We start from the raw sequence: 16,968 nt of genomic DNA, 5'->3' as shown, positions 1-16,968 counted from the left end.
AGCCTCCAAATAAAAGCTAAAACCATAAAAAAGTGGGTTTTCAACCAAGTCGGCGTAATTCAACAGGTTAATAATAATAGCAATAATGACCCAGAGAGATAATGTCCAAAAGGCTGCATTAGGTATAAAATTAAGCTCCGTCTTTCGATGTTCAGGTAAAAAAAAAAAAAAAAAAAAAAAAAAAAAAAAAAACAGTGGAAAACAGTGGAAAGTGAAAAAAGGTCAATGAAGCCAAGGGACAGAATCCAAGTGCATATAATCATAAGCATTGATGGTCAAGGATCCCACAAAAGAGCAAGTATATTTGCAGGAACGTTAATTTTTGCTTATCAAACTGTTCAAAACCTTATCATTCATGCAAACTTGTACGTCAATCGTTCTGGAAAAGGAGGAACTATACTTAAATATAATTTAAGAATAGGAAATTATCAAAACAGCTCAATCTGTCCAGTCTATTTAACTGAATTATACTAATTCCAAAGTTAAGTGTAAATAGTTTTATCACAAACGTAGTAAATCAGCAACGTATTTGAGAGGTTCTGAATTCTATTATAATGTCAAATTAGACGCTTATCTCGAATTTATCAATAAAATTGTTGGTCTCATAGTTGTGCCATTGTTTTTGTTCCTTTTGCAGCAATATAAGGAACTTAACTGAAAATCTGGTAAAATGTAGCCCCTAGGTTCATAACATCTGTGAAGGAGGGAACTTTGTACATTACTATCTGATTTTCATTTGGGGGTGGAGAGGGGTGAGGAGGGGTGTCTCAATGATAAAAGTCCTTTAATTAATGACAAACGGGGTTACTTCCGGCAACTAACTAAAACAGAATTTACGCTCGTTACATTATCTGTAACCCAAAGTCTGGAAGAAATATGCGATTTTCAATTATTACATAAGTGAAACATTATCAACATTTTATTTGAAATTATACATAGAGTTATAGATACTTTTTTTCTTATTTTGCGTTTTCACTTATTTCAAAATAGACCAACACCTTGATCGTTCAGAGCAAATAGTCAGGCTTTCTCTCTTCTATACCGAAATATTTGCATGAATGTTCGTAAATAAGTATCGAATATAAATAACTGAAAACTTTATGCCATCCAACACAGTCATTGAGTGGTAATTTCTCTTTTATAAAAAGTCAAAGATACCTGGATGTGTGAAAATGATTTCACGTATTTTTGTGAATATGATTTCATGCTCAAAAAAGTTTTAACCAGCAGCTTTCAACTGATACAGAAAGAGAGAAAGCAACAGAGAGATATGTTTTTTTTGCTATGACGAATAAGGGGTAATTTTACATAAAAAAAATTTACATAAACCAATAATCCATGATAAATGGAATATCTGTTTACGTTGATTTAAGTAGGATACTTTTCCTCGTGTTAGAGTGACTGTCAATATTTTAGAAATAATTATTACAGTTCTGGTCAGGGGGCATCCGATACCTTGTTGAAATTTTTGATCATTGGTTGCTTACTTGGTATTTAGAGCGCTAAGTCGTGGTGACAATATTTTGCGATTGGCAGCCCTTCATACTGAACCTGATTTTGTGAAGTCGGGTGTCTGTTAAAAATTCGTGCATTTTGTAATCCCCGCTTTCTTCCCGTTTGCAAGAATGTCGCTTAGCCAATCTAGTTAGGCCAATTGTTGATCAGGCAAAAAATGGACGACATAGCTGGGGCTTAAAAAACGACAAACCAGTAACCATCATTTTCCTTCAGATGCTGAGATTTTTATTAGTTCGTTTTAAACTCCTCCACATGTGGAGGCCAACTGCTCAGGCGAAGAAAGAGTGACGAAGTCATCACGTGACTGAGAATTATATCGGTAATGAACAGAATGACAGTGAAGAATAATGATGATATGTGTGACAGGAATATGGATGAGATGAACTATAACAGTGACGAATCGCTGGCAGTTATTTGTCTGCGGTGAATTACTCGTGATGCAATGTTCCTAATATGGAGATTCACCAATGTCGTTCGATTTATTTGAATTTCCATTGCACTCAATTTTGATTTTTTTTGTGAGGGGGGTGGGTTGTTGGTTTCGTTTAAGGTAATGAGAAATACCTATATAGTTTAATGGCTGTAATAACTGGAGGCTTTGCTAGAGTGATTAGTTGGTAGTATGGTTGAAGTGAAAATGCGATGGTAGGAAAAGTTTGATTAAATCCTGTTGGTTAGATGTTTTTTAGCTTTTGTAGAATTGGCTAAAAACTGTGGAATATCCACAGTTTTTATATATATATATATATATATATATTATATATATATATTATATATATAATATATACACCCTTTATTAAAACTACACAAATTGGAAACCCTTACCTGTTGCCAATGGTGCCCTCTGTCTGCAAACATGTCATTAGGCTATTAAGATCACGTAAGTACAAAAATATACTATTTATTACCCAAAGCAGATGAATATAAAATAGAACAAAATGATTAACAAGTCATAGTGATAAACACCCAAGTCTGCCCACAAAGAAAGCTAGTAAGTTATCATTCTACCCTCCTGGCTAAGAATTCACTCCCAGACCCAGAATGTCAATCGTTTCATTGTATTAGTCAGGTTAGGGAATCCCGTCTCTAATACCATGGAATAGGACCCATCTGTAATAAAGATAATATTGGATAAAGGATACACTTCACACATCACTCTTTTCAAAAGTAATCTTAAGTACAAGAATGTATTTCACACTTCTCTCTCTTTTCAAAAGTCATCTTAAGTAAAAGAATGTATTTCACACTTCTCTCTCTCTTTTCAAAGGTAACGGTTTTCTAAGTCCTACAAAATATGGGCCATACCTTTAAGATGGTTTTTTTTCCCGACACCTGGCGTGTACCCAACCGACCTCTTTTTTCTCACAAAAGGGATGCGCCTCTTGCAGGTGCCTTGGTCGATTAGACCTGTAACATCCGTACAAACAAATGTACATACTTGACACACCCCAAACTGCCTTGACGACAGGACGAGCAGTCTCCAGATTAAAATGCTTACGTATCAAATTCCTTCATTCAAGAAAGCTGCCCCTACAGCTCAATCTGTCTCCAAGCAAGACATGATAAGTAATTCACTAACATTACACACTTGTAAGATATATATACATATCTCTCTCTCTCTCTGTCTCTCTCTCTGTCTCTCGCCTCGTCTCTCTCTCTCTCTCTCGATGTTTCTCTCGCTCTTAGCCTCTCCTCTCTCTCTCTCAGTCAGTACTTGCGTTGTCTCTCTCTTCTCTCTATATATATATATATATATATATATATATACTATATATATATATATATATATAATATATATATATATATATATATATATATATATATATATAATATATACATATATGTGTGCGTGCGTGTGTGTGTATACATGTGTATAGGAAATAGAGAATGAGAGTGAGAAAAAGGACAAACGCCTACGAACACAATAAAATTAATAGACGGTTATCATAAATGCTCGTACAAATTTTATTTTATTCTTCAACTCTATATCAAAACTGTTTCCTCTTGAGATTAAAAAAAACAGTAGGAGGGAATGTGTTGCTAAGCAATAAAACTACAATTAGGCCCCAAACGTGTCGGACCACCGCTAGATATTTATATCTTGGGTGCCGAGGCGAACTACCTCATAATTTCCCCCAAAATATCCATAAAAAAGGCGAAAAATTCGAAGGGGGTTTGTTGCGGGGGTCACATATTGTTCAGTTGGATAGGGTTAAGTCTCGCCTTTTATTTAAATGTCCTGGAGAGAAAGCGCCATCGAGAGAGAAAGAGAGGGAGGCGTGGTGGTTTGTATTTTAATACTTCATGCATACATATTCGTGTTAAAGTTTATTATGGGTTTTATTTATTTTAGATTGTCAAAACAAGCACTATGACCTATCTTGTCATTCAGCGCTTTGAGCAGTCTAGAGAAGGAGTTGTAGAGGTTGGTCTGTGAGTAGATGAGTTACAAGGAGTTACAAAGATTAAGATGTCTCAAAGACTTATTAGTCCATCCGAGGAGACATCGTGTGCTCACTTATCTCTAGGAGCAGGTTTTGCTGTTCATTCACAGTGTTCTAATGATTTTGTCTCGCTTTCTTTTAAACGCTTCCACACTGTTGCTGTTTACAACTGGTGGTAGTTTATTCCAAGTGTCACATATCTTGTATGTAAAGTTTCAGTATATCTTAGTTTTACCAGACCACTGAGCTGATTAACAGCTCTCCTAGGGCTGCCCGAAGGATTAGATATTTTTTCGTGGCTATGAACAACTTCGTCACCTAGCAACGGGACCTACAGTTTACTGTGGGATCCGAACCACACTAGATCGAGAAATGAATTTCTATCACCAGAAATAAATTCCTCTGATTCCGCGTTGGCCGAGCCGGGATTCAAACTTCAGACCACCGGATTGGCAACCGAGAGCGAAAACCACTCGTCCAGCGTGGAACTATCTTGTATGTAAAGAAGTTCCCACAATGGGATTTGTTGTATCTCTTCTATTCTAGTTTCCATCCATTCTTTCTTGTCTGGTTTTCGTTTAACGTAGATAGGTTACTGTCTACTTTTGTAATGCCTTTCAGTATTTTGAATGTTAATATTAGTTGTCCTCACAATCGTCGGGTTTCTAAGCCATACATGTTCAGGCTCTCTAGTCGTCTTTGGTGGTAACCTATTTACCTGATGGATGAATTAACTTTGTGGCTCTTGCTTTTACCCCTTCTAATCTATTTATGTCCTTTCTTAGTGTTGGTGACCAAAACTGTACTGCATATTCAAGATGAGGTCTAACTATTGATGTGTAGAGGTGCGGCACCGTTTCCTTGTTTCTGTATTTGAACTGCCTCCTTATGTATCCCACTAGTTTCTGGGAGAAATGCTCAAAGTTGTACTAAGTAATAATAATTAAGAGAGTTAGACAGCAAAACTGAAGAGAGGAAACAGGAATAGAAGTAACGTAAAATCGTAAAGTTGGTACACCCAGGAGCCAAAGTTACGCTGCGAACTCCCTTTTTTAATACCTATCGTGCACCCCTTGAGGTGCACTGACAGAAATAGCCCACCGGGAATTTCTAGGTTCTAGGCATTTCTTTCTTTCTCAACTGTTCTTTTCCAATCAAACGTACATATGTTTGTTTTCTTAGGAATATCATTACTTTTCTTCGTCTTCCGTTGTTGTCTACAAAATTTCATTTAAGCTCCGAGATTTCTTTCATTTGACGTTTAACCAGGTTTCATATCTAGCACTACATCCATCATCAAACAAAGCTTTATAAAATTCGGGCCGCTTTCGATGACATTGTCTCTCTCAAGACACGAGTGAAAGACTCGATGTAACTGCGTTTAAAAGAAAAATATAAACATTTACTTTACCCATTTTAATTTATTCATTTCGTTTTGTAATTAGCGAAAGTTTATGGGGCGCTATTGGATAGTTTTCCTCGGTATTCCAATTGAAAAATATCTAAAGCTTTTCGTAAATTTTAGGCAAAGCAATTAATTTTCTTCCTTATATTTTAATGGTTGGTGGAACGAATTTGTGAAAATGGAATTCCGTATGCAAAAATTGGGCTAAATTAGTTTTAGTTATTGAATTTGTAGAGAACAGTGATAACACCATACCCCTGTCTCTCTCTCTCTCTCTCTCTCTCTCTCTCTCTCTGTGAATTCAGTAAAAGACAAACAAGACCAAATGTGCAGAAGCACCCTACTTGTATTTGCTACTGGGGATACACATCGAAATATGCTGCATACACAAACAAGCACTGACGCACTTGCATCACACACACACGCACACACACACACACACACACACATATATATATATATATATATATATATATTATATATATATCTATATATAAATAAATAAATAATATATATATATATATATATATATATATATTATATATATATATATATATATATATATATTATAATATAATATATATTCAGCATATAAGATTAGAGTGCTAACACTATATCCCAGGAATAACCGCAAATGCTGTGAGTTATTAAACCTCGTTTCGGTTGGGGTGTTTATTATTATTGTGTAGTTTACTATTTTTGAAGTTTCAGTATAAAAGGAATTTCTTATGTTCCGGGAAGGAGTTTGGTGCTATGCTTTTTCATATCTGTTCATATTCATTTGTTAACTATGATTCTTTCCTCTGGCGAATTGCTATTCATTTGAGATATTTGTCCTTTTATTACAGTAATTCAGGGGTGGGTGTTAGGTCTAATAGTTGTCATAATTTGAGGTTTACAATCTCATAATTTCTCTTTTTATTGGTGGTTTATACTCTAAAAATTCTAATCATATTTCAATAAAATACTCTAATATTCATTATCCTTTTCAGCCTTCATTCGAGTAATTAATTGAATTGCATTTATGTTTAATTATTTTCTTATTCATTTAAGTTTTAGTAGACATTTATTTCATATCTATTTAATTGTTTTCTTACTCCTTTGAGTTTTGGTAGGCATTCTTTTGCATTTAATTTTCCTGTTGGATAATAACCACTTAACACTTAACAGTTTCACATTCAACCATTGTTTATACGCTTCTAGAGCGTCTGGAAAATTCGCAAATAAAACAAATGGAAGGGGACGCATATAAAAAATATGCCTGTGCTAAGAAATTAGGATCCTTAATATCATCCCATAATAGAAGTTGGAAAGGTTTCTCGAAAAGTACAAAATATTTGAATGTACCTGCTAATATAGCCATCGCCTTCTTTTGATTTTCCATATCAAATTTTGTAGCTGTTAATCAAATAGCTAGACTTTCGCCATTCATTCGGTCTTAATCATAACTGATTATGATCAAAATGCCTTGATTAGGGGAATATTCCAACTAGTTTCAAGTGCATATCACAGTCTCCTAAATCGTTTGATAAGTTCGCATTATTTCTCTGAACTGTAACTAATTTACTTTGATAATACACTTTAAAACGTAGATGTGACTATTCAATATTTGTTGTTAGTTTCTAATACGGAACAGGGCAGGCTCAGATTTTGTGTCATTTTACAGATAATTTAGAAAGTATTAAGTAAAGAAGGTAAAGTTCGTCACAAAATCTTCGATTTTTCCACGAAATATTTCAGGTGCCATCCCACACACCCGTTTGACCTTTTCTTTAGTGCTTTCGCTATTTACTGAAGTTCACGGCTTTATTGTTGATATTTATATCAATCAGTCACCTTGACTTTGTACAACATTTCAAGGAATGTTCTCATTGTGTATATATAAGAAACAGTTGCTCATCATCAAATAGCAAATCTGCATTGTTAATTTGCTATTTACAAAACCGAAGTCTAATAACTTCGGTACATCTGGTAGCAACGTTACATTGATTGTCTTTGATATAAAAAATGCCATTTACAGTTTCTGATCATCTGGCAACAGGTCTGCTTTAAGTTACTTTATTTACAAAAGGAAGGTCGAAAACTGTATCAAATCCTCTAGTAACATTGGTTTATTGACCGTCTTTTCTCTCAAGATAAATAAAAAACGGATTCCGATCCTTCAATACTTACGCTGCATCGAATATCTATTATTTTTTAAGCGGAGCCCAGGAGTTACGCTTCAACTGCTGACAAGTCTGTTTTCATTATGCTTCCATCTAATTGCTTCAATATGGCACGAAATAATGGTAGAGGTAAAGTTTGTCGCTTTTCTGTAATTGCAATGACTAGGGTTCTGCATTTGTTAAATAAATTATTTAATTATGGAATCATGATTCTGTAAAGTTATTAGGAATATGACAAATGGATACCTAATAACTAATTACAAAAACAGTTGCTGTATTTTAACGTCTCAGGTAAAAGGATTTAACTAAATTAGTCATTACTGATAAGTGAATATTAACAACTACCCTTGAAACATCATGAATACTGACATTTGTCTTTTGCGCTTAACTTTGGAATTACTAATAGAACACACTGAAAATTTTCTTGTTTTGGTATAGCTTATTTCGATGAGCAAATTGATAGAATTATTTAGTCTGAAAATTTCCTTCTCCTTGATTACGAAATTGGTTCTTTTTAAGAGTGAGTGACTCACAATTTTGCAAGAGTGATACGCTTTCGAACTGTTTAATATCTGCAAATTGACGTCCCTCCACCCTCATGCCGGTGTGTGATCGATCAGAAATAATCAAGGTATATGATTAGAAATAGTATGATTTTGTTACTTCGCTTTAGTGACTTTGTATCGCTTTCCACAGTTTTCATTTACAACTTTTTTTATTCAGTACCTAAACATCGAAAGCCCGAGCTCATTGTCATATCACTGGAGACTATTGGATATTGTATATCTCTAAGCCATTATTGGTATTAATAATATTAACCTTTTAAATTTCGCTATCTTTGTTGTTAGGTCTTAATTTTCACAGTTTCATCTTTGATTTTGAAGGCCATAGTATACATACAGAAACACAATACGTATGAAGATAAAAAAAAAAAAGTATGTAGATGACAGTAATTTCTTTGGTAATCCAGAAAATGTTAGTAATTAACTAAACTAGGATGGTCTGTATCAATGAATGGTCTATTTTACGCATGACCGTCGTCCGAAAATGTAAGGTCATTTAATATCCGAAGATTTAATAGATGGATACCCTAAATGTTCATGTAAATGTTATTTTATTTATTTATTTACTTATTTATTTATTTATTCATTTATTTATTGCCACTTACATTTCAAAACCGTATCCTCTTCAGCTAAAACAGAAATGTGCTGCTTAGCAATAAAACTGTAATTAGCCGTCCCCCCTCAAAGTATCAGACCACCGCTAAATATTTTTAACTGAAGTGCTGAGGCAAGCTAACCTCATAATTTCCACCCACATATCTAATATATATATATATATATATATATATATATATATATATATATATATATATATATACCCATATATATACATATATAAAAATATATTTATATGTGTGTGTGTATGTGAGTGTGAAAAATACACGAAAGCACTTGGTCAACTCCTTTCATTCCTTCCTCCAGCTGTATGACAACATGAAATATCGCATGCTTTATGCAATAGAACATCAAACATATATATAAAAGCGTGTGCTTTACTATATACACACACACACACACACATACACACACACACACATACATACACACACAGATATATATATATATATATATATATATATATATATATATATATATATGTATATATATAATCTAATATATAAGATTTGGTGGCTTATACTAAATCAGTTTATAGACTCGACAATCGGCAGCGATAGCCCACCTATTAAACCATGTTTCCCTTTAAAGTGTTTATTATGCCGGTCCAATTTAACATTTTTGGAAAGCGTTTTATGTGAAAGGAATAGCTTATGTTCTGGGAAGGTGTCTGATGCGTATTCCAAAGCTGAGAATGCTTTTTTATTTCTGCTCATTTTATTCATTTTTTTAAACTGACAATTTTCCTCTGGCGAATTACTATTCATTTGAGATTTGTCCTTTTATTGGAGTAATTTAGGGGTGGGTGCTAGGTTTAATAGCCGGTGTAATTAAGGTTTACATTCCCCCTAATTTGTCATTGTGAGGGGGTTAAATTTCAGTAAAAGAGTTCAACTATATTTATTCACATTCTAACCTTCATTTGAGTAATTAATTTTATTTCGTTTTTATTCATTTAATCACTTTGTCACGCATTCAGATTTTGTTAGTTATTATTTAAAAAGGACATATATCGTAATTCTATCCTCGCAGTGTTTACAGTGGGGACTTAATAATATCATATATCATAAAAGTTATATTCTATAGCTATAAATCATATAGCTAGACTTTCGCCATTCTCTAAAGTTCCTCAGTGGACGAGTGGGTTGCGTACTCGCCTATCAATCTGGTAGCCCGAGTACGCTTCCCGCTGCTGCTATTATGGGAACAGAGGAATTTATTTCTGGTGATTAGAAATTCATTTCTCGATATAATGTGGTTCTGATACCACAATAAGCTGTAGGTAAAGTCCTTAACTAACCAATTGGTTCCTATCCACGTAAATGAAAATCTAATCCTTTGGGCCAGCCCTAGGAGAGCTGTTAATTAGCTCAGTGGTCTGGTTATACTAAGATATATTTACGTCTGTGTGTGGCGTATAACGACTGTTAGTTTTACTGTTTAACTTTTACATGGCTGATGAAGAGTCGAATACCTTGATAAGTTGAATGTTTAAATAAGTTCCAAGTATGCACCGCAACTCCATAAGTCATTCTATAAGTTCTTTTTCACAGCTAGTTTCACAGCTTGTTTGCTTCATACAAAGTAAAGTTCATTACATGATCTTCGCTTTTGCCATTGAATATTTCAGTTGCCGTCCCACGCACGTAGTTGACATTTTCTTTAGTGACTTTGATATTTATTGCCTCATTGTCGATGTATATGTGATGTAACTACTTTCACTTTGTATATCATTCCAAGGATTAATCTCATTGCGTATGTGAAGGAAATAGCTTTTCATCGTCTGATAGCATCACGGCGTTGGTAACCTATTATTTGAAAAGAGAACTCTGAAAACTGTGTCGGTACATCTGCTAACACCGGTACATTTATCGTCTTTTATGTAAAAAAAATCAATTTACGGTCCTGTTACGGCTTTTCATTTTTAAATGGAAGCTCTGAAACGGTATCTGATCCCTTTGTAACATCGGTCTAATAACGGTCTTTTATTTTCAGATAGATCAAAAACGGATCCTGATCATTCAAGAACAACGCTGTATTGAACTTCTTTAAGTTTCAATGGAGGTGAGAGAATGCTTCTAGAAAAGAAGTGAGTGGCTCAGTATATGTAGCGAGGTTCGACATGCTGTTGGTGAGCCTTTTCTGTAGGTACGTGAAGCTGCTAGTGCCATGGAAGTGTTTTATGCAAGAGGTTTATCTACTATTCAGCAGTTTAAATGTGAATAATGCCGTTGTTAATGCCATAATTTTTGTTTTGAGCCATCCCTGAAAAGAGAACAGGCTTAACTCTTTCTCTTATTCTGTACGTATATATAATATATATATATAATATATATATATATATATATATATATATATATATACAATACATATATATATATATATATATATATATATATATATCTATATATATATTTATATATATATCTACATAAGTATGTATATATATATATGTATGTGTATATATACATATGTATATATATATATGTGTGTATGTATATATGTATATATATATATATATATATATATATATATATATATATATATATATATATATATATATGTGTGTGTGTGTGTGTGTGTGCGTGTATATGCGTGTCTTATTGCCTCCCTATAAGTTCGCATGTCTGTAAGATCAATTTAACCCATACGTGCGAATAATGCCACTCATTATAAATAAAAATAATAGAGAATAAAACCGGAGGTATTAAACGTGGGCCATTGAATATCTATTTGATTACAAGACGAGGGCAATCAAATACGATTTGCAATGATCTTCGAAAACAAAGGATTTTCGCAACCATGGCCATGCAATCATTACCGTCTTCCAGGCCCTCTCTCTCTCTCTCTCTCTCTCTCTCTCTCTCTCTCTCTCTCTCTCTCTCTCTCTCTTTTGGACTCTTTTTCATTTAATTTTTCATCACCTGTCGAATACGAGCCATTGTTGTTATAATCTGTTATCCCACATTCATCTAATTTTCATGCATAAGCTATTATGTATGTCTTAGGAGATTCCGCAAAACTGCCGGTGTAATTGGTAAAACAGTTGCCTTCGTTGCAAATGTATTTGTTCGAGATTAAGTCCCATTATCAAGTCCGAAAAAGCAAGAGCAGCGTCTTAACCGTTAAATGGGGATAATGCGAGGTAATTAAAGGAGAGACTTTTAATGAAGGCGAATTAAAAGACGAGAAAAAGTAATTGATCCAGCTCCTTTGTCTGACATAGTCACCCCTCTCTCTCTCTCTCTCTCTCTCTCTCTCTCTCTCTCTCTCTCTCTCTCTCCGTTTCTAACTCTTCTTAGAACGCACTGATATTAATTTTCGCCGGAAGTGATATGGGAGCAGATTTCTCCGAACTATCCGAAATAGAGGGAAATGAGGAAATATGTGGATATCTAAATTTTAGGTAATAGCGACATGACCCAAGGCTTGCATAAATATAGGTCATAATACTTTCTTCATTTTCACTTGTGTTTCTTTCAGGATTCTTCTAAATCGCCCTGTTTTTCCTTTTTTATTTTCTTGAACTTTCGGAATTTTCTGCTTCTCGCTTATATTGAAGGATACCAGATTCTGTAAGTATAAATTAAAGTTTCAAAGGATGCCATTTTTTCACCAAATGCTTTTTTTTTCTGGGCGAAAAAGTTTATTCAGAGAGAGGCCCTCATAAATTCATCAAAGGATGTTTGAACCTGCGGATTGGCATCCCTAAACTTACCAGCTGGCGTTGTTAAGGTAATTTTTGTACTCGTTTCATTTCATCATGGGTCGTGCTTATCAGTTTGAACATTCAGGATGTTTCTTTATCTCGATAAGTTTGAAAAAAGCCTGCGATCGATTGATAAGCTCCTGAATATAACCCATACTTCATTCAGGTCATAACTATGAAACCAGGGAACATGACTGACTGATATCTGAAGTACTGAATTTGAGCCTTAAAATTTCGACAGTGTCTCAATCTTCGTCATTACACTAATTGTGTGTTAATTTCAGTGGGCGACGACCTTTTTCGTGTATGGGACAGTGTGCCAATGGTTAGGTTAGATGAGCCTTTTGTGTGTGTGTGTGTGTGTGCGTGTATATATATATATATATATATATATATATATATATATATATATATATATATATATGTAGATATATATGATATATATCTATCTATATATATATATATATATATATATATATATATATATATATATATATACTATTTATATATATACATATTTATATAGATATCTATATATCTATATCTCTCTCTCTATATATATATATATATATATATTTATATATATTACACACACACGTATATATATACATATATATAAGTATATATATACGTATTATACGTATTTATATATATGTGTGTGTGTATGTAAATATCTAGTATATTATTTCTCCGTATTTATAGGTCTCTTAGGCATTCATATAAACTTCATTTGTACGTGTTGGTTATTGATATTACATATCAATAACCATTTTACCTACTTCATTTGAATTCGTGAAAAGTGTAATATTTCTCCCTTTTTCATCCTGAATTCGTGTTAACAGAACAATCATGGGGCATTGATACCGCAGCTGAGTCCTAGTACGGAACAACATTCAAATCACTGGTATTGCTATGCAAATTGGATCCATCAGAATTAACCCTGAGTTAAATGAATTTAACATTACTTGTTCAACTCGTTTGCGGAACGTTTAACCAGCGGTTGAAATTGATGGAGCCTCTGCTGCTGCTTATCATTAATACTGCCCTAATGGAAATTCGTCGGTGCGATGCCACACGTTCTATTTTACTTTAGTGCTGAGGCTATAAGAATTAAATTTATTTGATGCTATTACTGGCTGCCAAGTACGCTAAGTAGGGGTCTTTGTCTGTTCTCTGCATTTAAATAAAAGGAAAATTATGTTATCTCTATACTGTTTTTGACTGCATAATGTTGCGTTGTGTTTGCTCAAATGACTTTTATATTTGACATTGACGAATAGGTGTCCCGTGAGATTTGATGGGATTTAATCATATTTAAGAAAATATAAAAAAAATGATTAATTTCCGTTAACCCACACTTGCCACAGCGTTCTGCATCGATAAAGTTCCTTTTCATAAAATCACAAAAGGTTATTACTTCTCACTTTTCCTTACTGGCAAGGAATCATGATCTCTTCTTTTTTTTTTTTTTTTTTTTTTTTTTGTTCCTCTTGAAGCTATGTGCCCTGATATATCATTGGAGTCTACAGGTGTGTCCTCCCGACCATCTTCATGCCATGGCCAACTTATCTAACTAGGACAGATATTTAAAGATATTTTTCGTTAATAATGGTAGATAGGATGTGAAATTTAATGCCCTTTATCAGTCAGGGATAGACTAAAACGAGAGCAGAGGAAAAGGAGGATGATTATGAGTAAAAAAAAAAAAAAAAAAAAGGCGCAGAAAGACAGCTTCAAAATTTGGCAATAAATGGAATGAATTAGTCTGAGCAGAGTAATATATAAGGATGACTTATGAGTAGCTTTATATGCGTAGAAACTGGACAAGTCTAAATCTGAGAACTGAAATTTAGCGCTTTTAAGATTCCCCCCCCCCTCTCTCTCTCTCTCTCTCTCTCTCTCTCTCTCTCTCTCTCTCAATTTCGGTTCATTTTATTCCTACTCAGGGTAAAGTTCTTGTTTGTGATTCAAATTAATATTTCTTTTGAACACACTTGCATAACCCTGATTGCTTTGATTTATTATGACTACAAATTAAACTTTGCTAATCATTTTTCTCTTCATCATTAATTGCTGAAGGACTGTTTAAAGTAACTGGATTGAAATGAATCATTTTTAAGTATCTCTGCAGCGTCTGGGGCTTTAAATGACTTTGCTGTATTTTAAACAGGGAATTTTATTCGCGGTCTTCCAATTGTTTTCACGTTTAATGTATCATGGTATGATATAAAATAAATTCGAATTTTCACCTCAAAGTTTCATTTTGATTTGTAAGCACTGAAAACTTTACGCCAAGAATTTCTAGTAATGAATTTTCCATTTATATTGCCGTTTTAGGTAGACTTGTGAATGACGAACAAAATATATGCAAAAAGGAAACTCTTTAAAGTACCTGTGTTTTTTTTTTTTTGTTCCATTTTCCCCTTCCTGCAAAACAGAGAATTCTCCAGGATGACAGGGACTTCTTTGAATAGCAGATCGTTTAAACGTCAGTAATGACGATAATAATCTCTCCATGTTTCATTAGAGATTACGAAAACGACAAACCTTTCCCAGGACTTTACCTACAGCTTAAAAACTTTCATGTAACATTATTAATTGAGTAATGGCAGTAATAACGAACGAAAATGCTAGAAGACTTTCATTAATGTTACATTGTTGAGTTATTTCTGAAAATGATATTTGACTTCGGTTGTTAATCCAATCCTGAGATGTAGGATGAGAAATGAAAAGTCCTCTGGCTCATTAGGTTAAATGGCTTTTTCTTTCTTTAAAAATTAAATTTAGTGTCGGCAATACTGTAAAAACATGTATTTTTCTATTTTAGTTTACTTTAATTAATTTATGGCTAAAGGGGACTAAGGCCATTATAAGCTGATCTTCCCCTTAAAAGCATACCATGAATTTCGAAAGATCAGCGGAATTAGAATTTATAAATTCTTTTAGACACTCAAGCTAATGATGCCTATTCTTTTCTCAGGTAATGGATTTTTCAACTTTGGCGAATTACAGGAACTCTGACTTTCATCTTGACAGTCATGACTTAGTTGGCAAAAAATCCAGCCCTAACAGTTAGGGTTTTGTTTTCACAGTTTTGAATAGACGCCATTCTTTTGTTAGAGTTTTCGTTTCTGCTGCTTGGAGAAACATAAGACAAACAGATCATTACCATCTCTAATACCACCCAGTGGTGCAAAGGATCGCTCATGTCTTTAGAGGGCTTTCTCTTCTACAAATATCCCCCAATTTCCAGTCCCCCGCCTCAGTCTTCATCCTAGAAGTCTTGGTCTCCAACTCTTGTTGGTCGGAGGTGAATAGCTGACACTATCGCGCACTACTCACCGCAGTTTGGTCCGAAGGATATGTTGCATCCATCTCCATTTCCCTTCCGTCCTTTTTTCATCTGTATATTAAACGCTAGTTCTTCCATTTGATTTCTTTTATTGTTTCTTTTATTCTCAATTCAGCAACGTGTAGCAAAGCAGATCATCCCCATAGCGGGGTAATGCCGTCAGTGAACGTCATGCGGTGCGCTGTAGGCGTTACCCAAGGTTCTTTGCAGCATGCCTGAGGTCCTTAGCTGCAACCCCTCTTGTTCCTTTTACTGTAAATCCTTTCATATTCCCTTTCTTCCATCTTACTCTCCACCCTCTTCTAACAATTGATCCATGGTGCAACTGCGAGGTTTCCTCCTGTTATACCTTTCAAAGCTTTTACTGTCAATTTCCGTTTCAGCGCTGAATGACCATGTAGCTCCTAGTGTTTGGCCTTAGGCCTAAAGTCTATATTCAATTATTTTCTAAGCAGAGATCATAAAAGACTAATGTTTAATCTTACTTTCGTTTGGAGTTTCATCACACTATTTGATTTGAAGATGTTTCAGACTTTCAGACTTCACAATGACTTTTTTTTAGTCTCTCACTAAATTCTAGCTCAAGAGAACCTGTATTGGATATCATTGTTCCTTAACATATGACAGTCTCGACCTCGTTAATCCATTCTCCAGCTAGCGTTATTGCACGCAATAAATTTTCTGATGTGTCCATCACGGATATTCCCTTATTTACAAGCAGTCTTGTAAGTACTCCGATGTGATCGCTACTATTTTTTTCCTTTTTTTAATTACATTTTCAGAGTCTGCCTCACAATCCAGTCTGTCGTCATAGTAGATAAAATGTTGCGCTTAATTTCAGGTCTTTACCTCCCTTATAAGATAATCTATCATCTCTTCATCATCGGTTTTTCCCACACTATCTGGACACGACAAAATTTCTTAATATATCCTGGCATACCTTTGTTACGTTTTCTTGTGTTGATCTGGTACAAGGAAAGTATTATTTGAGCCAAGGTGTCATAATCTACGTTGCTTGATAGGTCGCCTTAACCAATCATAATAATAATAATAATAATAAAATAATAATAATAATAATAATAATAATTCAAGTTATTTGTTTCTGTGATACTGGTGGTCTGTATTATGCCCATTATTTCATTGACCTCACTTGTTTTCTCCCTTAATTTCTTGGTGTTGTAGGCTTTCATGGAGGGG

The sequence above is a fragment of the Macrobrachium nipponense genome, chromosome 10, assembly GCF_015104395.2.
Source record: "Macrobrachium nipponense isolate FS-2020 chromosome 10, ASM1510439v2, whole genome shotgun sequence".
NCBI classification, from domain to species: domain Eukaryota; kingdom Metazoa; phylum Arthropoda; class Malacostraca; order Decapoda; family Palaemonidae; genus Macrobrachium; species Macrobrachium nipponense.
The sequence above is the reverse complement of the archived record's forward strand: the minus strand, read 5'-3'. Positions refer to the sequence as shown.